We start from the raw sequence: 4,876 nt of genomic DNA on the forward strand, positions 1-4,876 counted from the left end.
TTTTTTTTTGCAGTTTTTGGCCAGGGCTGGGTTTGAACCCACCACCTCTAGCACATGGGGTCTGTGCCCTACTCCTTTGAGCCATAGGCACTGCCCCCCTCTCTCATTTTTAACCTTGACTGCCAACTACTGACTGTTGTACATTCTTGCATGTATGCTCTGTTATATACCCAATAAAAAGATTCCTGAGAAGCAGGACAGGTTGCTGCATTGTTTTCAGGCTGCCACCAGGCACATGAAACAGTGTGTGCCCTTCCAGGCTTCCAGTTTTATGCACTAAGTTTTATGATTTCCCTAGTGCCATCTCCCTTGCTGACCACCATCTCAGGTTGGGGTCCACTAGATGCCCCACAAAAGAGAACACAAAAAGTTCTCTAGCCACACTCTTATTGGGCAGTCTGTGGCCAACAAGAAGGCCCTCACCAGAATCCGACTATGTTGGTATCCTGATCGTGGACTTCCTGCTTCCAAATTGAAAATAAATTTCTTTCTTTATCTTTTATTTCTTTCTACATCTTCTTTATTCCACATACTTTAAAATCTAAACAAAAAAAATATGCAACATCTAATCCCTTTGGCCAGATTAGAGAGGGAATACAACTTGAGACCCTTGTTTCCTGCTTTAGATGCAGGACAGGCAAGAAAAGAAGAAACTAGACATCAGCAGAGGAAGCCAAATGGGACAGGGTCAATCAAGGTTGTTGGAACCATGGGTACCCTATAAAGAGGGCAAAAGGTTTTCAAGTATAAACTCCTAATCTACTTCTTCACCAGGAACAATAGCACTGGGTTCCTCTGTTGTCACTTCGTCTTCATCAGTGCCTAGGCTTAGCTTGACCATGTGGTAGATGCAGCTGGAGTAGATCTGGGGATCCTCAAGGAAGAAGCCAGAGAGGAGCAGTGCAGTTTCCAACAGCAGCACCACCAGGTCCTTGACAGCCTTGTCATTTTTGTCCACCTCAGCTTTCTCCCACAGTGTCTCCACAATGGGGTGGTCAGGATATATCTCCACTTGTTTTTTGGCCACCCACAATGTAGCCCATTGGAGAGCTGTCCCAAAGCACCTGGGCTTCCATGATCTACTCTATGCTGGCTGTCCAGCCACAGGTACTGGTCATGAGGCAGCAGGGTGAAGACACAAGCATATTGGAGATTGTCACCTTCTCAACCATCTTATCCAGGATTTCTTTCATCAGCTTGCAGAGGTTCTCAATCTTTGCCTTTCTCTCTTCCATTTTCTTTTCTCTATCTCATACTCAGGTAGCTCTGGGCCCTCCTTGGTAACTGAGACCAGGCTCTTCCCTTCAAACTCCTTGAGCTGTGGCACACAATACTCATCAATGGGCTCAGTCATATATACCACCTCAAAGTCCTGCTTCCATATCTGCTCCACAAACACAGAGTTGGCCACATGATCTTTGCTTTCACCAGTGATGTAATAGATAGACTTCTGTGTTTCAGTAAGGCGAGAGACACACTCTGACGTAGAAATCATCTCATCTCCAGATTGGGAAGTATGATAGCACAGCAGCTCAGTCAGCTGTTGCCAGTTAATGGAGTTCTCATGTATTCCCAGCTTCACAGTTTTAGAGAATGACTCACAGAATTTCTTATAGTTCTCCTTGTCTTCTGCCAACTCAGAAAAAAAAGCTCAAGGGATTTCTTAACAATGTTTTTGCAAATTACTTGCAAGATTTTGCTCCGCTGAAACATTCATTGGGAGATGTTCAGGGCCAGATCCTCAGAGTCAACCACACCATGGATAAAGTTGAGATACTCTGGTATTAACTCATCACAGCTGACCATGATGAACATATGGTGGACATATAGTTTAATGTTGTTCTTTTTCTTCTTCTCAAAGAAGTCAAAGAGAAATGAAAAACAATGCCCTAAATTTCAACTGAACTTCTACAAAAATGTGCTTGACTGTCAAGTGGTCTTCCCAGTCATTGGTGAGGTTCTTATAGAATTCTCCATACTCCTCCTGGGTGATGTTATCAGGGTTTCTGGTCCAAAGGGGCTTGGTTTTGTTTAATTCTTCCTGATCAAAGTATTTTTCTTTAATCTTCTTGGTATTCTTTTTCTTATCCTTACTGCTGTCTACTCCTCATCTGAGCCCACATCTTTGATCTTGGGCTTCTCTTCATCATCTTTATCTTTTTCTTCTTTCTCACCTTTCCCTTCATCTGCCTCATTGTTACTGATTTCCCTTACCAAAAAAGGGTGGTGGGATAGCCTATGAACTGTGATGCTTCTTCACTACTTATTTGACCCACCACTTCTCTGAATACTCTGTCTGGTCTTTTTTCAGGTGGAGACTCACTTTGGTGCTCCTGCCAATGGGGACTCACCATGATCAGCACATATAATGAAGGAATCCCCCTGCAGGAGATTCCCAGGCATACTGTTCATTGTTGTTGTGCTTTGTGGTCACAACCAACTTCTCTGCCACCAGGTTAGCAGAATAAAAGCCAACACCAAACTGCCCCATCATGAAGATATCTGCACCGGCCTGAAGAGCCTCCGTAAACGCTTTAGTACCAGCCTTGGCAATGGTTCCCAAATTATTTATGAGATTAGCCTTGGTCATGCCAATGCCTGTGTCACCAAAGTTGGAGTGCATTCCTGAGGGTTGGGGATAATATCAATTTTTAACTCTTTACCACTGTCCAACTTGGAAGGATCTGTCAGGCTATTATAACAAATCTTGTCCAAGGTACCAGAAGCATTAAAGATCAACACCTGAAGGAAAATTTCCTGTCAGAATAGAAGATATTGATGATGAGAGACATGAACTGGGCAATTTCTGCCTAAAAGGCAAAAGTCTCCACCTCTTCCTTTCCACGGTGCACTTCTTCAGACATCTTGAAAAAATAGGGCTACAAATATTAGGAATCAGGTAGGTCGGGATGGTCTGACTCACATGCTTCACTATGGCTACACAGGGGTCACTCCAAAATATATTTCTTTTGTTTGTAAGCCACACAGTCTATGATAATTTCTTATAGCAGCCTAAAGGAAGATAGAAATTGGTATAAGGCATGGAGTGTTGATATTACAAGTATTCAAATTGTGGAATCTTTCTTGGAACTGAGAAATGGGCAAATGGCAGAAGAATTTGGAAGGGCATATTAAAAAATCCTTGATTCATGTGAATAAACGTTTAAAGGGATCTTGGTGAGGGTTTAGGAATACAAGAACTATAAAGAAAGTTTCGTTATTCCTAGAAAATATGGTGATGGAAATATGGAAAGTAAAGACTCTTCTGGTGAGATCTCAGGTAGAAATAAGGATTGAATAATTGGACACTGAAGAAAAGATTTTTGCCAAAAATGTCAAAGAACTTTGCTCACTTGTGTTTGTGTCCTAGTGTTTTGTGGAACTTAACAGCAATAAAGTTGGATATTTTGCTGAGGAGATTTCTGAACAAAGCACTGAAGGAGCAGTTTGGTTCCTCCTGACTGATTACAGTAAAATTCAAACAGAGAGGAATGCTTTGAAGATGGAATTGCTATCCAAAAACTCAACAAAACTTAAAGATTTGGAAAATCAAATACTCAGCTGATCCACATTGCAAATTGAGAAAGTACACTGAGAAGAGAATACTAAAGCTGTGGCCAAGTGACCATGTCAGAAAGAAATTGGTCTGGATGTGAACCACAGACTTAATCAGCCACCTCAGTAAGAGGCAGGAATGGAAATGGAATTCTACTAGAAGAAATACTGCTAGGTAGGACTAAACAAAACAAAGAATATGGATCTAAGTCTCTCAGACTTTTTTGAGGGGGAATTTAGATAAAGGTACATACAATTAGGTTACGTTTTGCATTTGTAAGGGAAAGTCTGAGTTGTAGTTCAGTCCTTCACACAGGAAGTGTGCCATATACACCTGGATTGTACTTGAAGGGTGGAAGCTTACTGAAACCCCTCGGCCCCTTTGCTCCACCCCCTGCTTAAATTTAACTGTATTTTTCTCTTGTGTGGCCCTATAGTTCTTCATCTACTATTTTCAAATTAGTGCAGGAATACTTGCTTTTCCATTCTTGAGATACTTTACTAAGTAGAATGTTCTTCAACTCCACCCAGGAAAATACAAAAGATGTAAAGTCTCCATCTTTCCTTATGGCTGAATAGTACTCCATGGTATACATGTATCACAGTTTATTAATCCATTCATGGGTTGATGAGCACTTAGGGTTTTTTTGGCATCTTTGTAATTGTGAATTGAGCCACTATAAACATTTGTGCAGAAATGTCCTTGTGATAAAATTATTTTTTTTCTTTTGGGTAATGGGATTGTGGGATCAAGTGGAAGGTCTACTTTGAGCTCTTTGAGGATTCTCCATACTTATTTCCAAAATGGCTATATTAGTTTTCAATCCCAACAACCAGTGTAGAAGTGTTCCCTTCTCTCTTCACCCATGCCAGCATCTGCAGCTTTGGAACTTTGTGATGTGGGATAATCTCACTGGGGTTAGACAATATTTCAAAGTAATTTTGATTTACATTTCTCTTATGATTAGGAATGATGAGCATTTTTTCATGTGTTTGTTGGTCATTTGACTGTCTTCTTGGGAGGAGGTTGTGTTCATATCCCTTGTCCAGTGATTAATGGGGTTGTTTGCCCTTTTCTTATCAAATTGTTTGAGTTCTTGGTAGATTCTGATTATTAGCCTTTTGTCAGATATCCTATATGACTAAACCATAGAATTATCTAAGAGTATACATGTGGCATTTTTTAAGAAAAGGGAAGAAAGACCTCAAATGCAATCTAGAAATCATTACTAAGTTGCCACTCCCAGTACAGCCTAGAATGCAGGAGCCCAGAAGGCAGAATGACTGAAGCATAGAACCAATGCCAAAAAAAAAAAAAAAA

General features: G+C 40.8%; 1 pseudogene; it reads right to left on the reverse strand.

Moving 5' to 3' along the window:
• Positions 1-754: 754 nt before the first annotated feature.
• Positions 755-2,864, reverse strand: LOC100957915 (annotated as a pseudogene).
• Between the last annotated feature and the right edge of the window lie 2,012 nt (positions 2,865-4,876).

This window comes from Otolemur garnettii, unplaced genomic scaffold (genome assembly GCF_000181295.1).
Source record: "Otolemur garnettii isolate 467f Iridium unplaced genomic scaffold, OtoGar3 scaffold00247, whole genome shotgun sequence".
Lineage (NCBI taxonomy): Eukaryota > Metazoa > Chordata > Mammalia > Primates > Galagidae > Otolemur > Otolemur garnettii.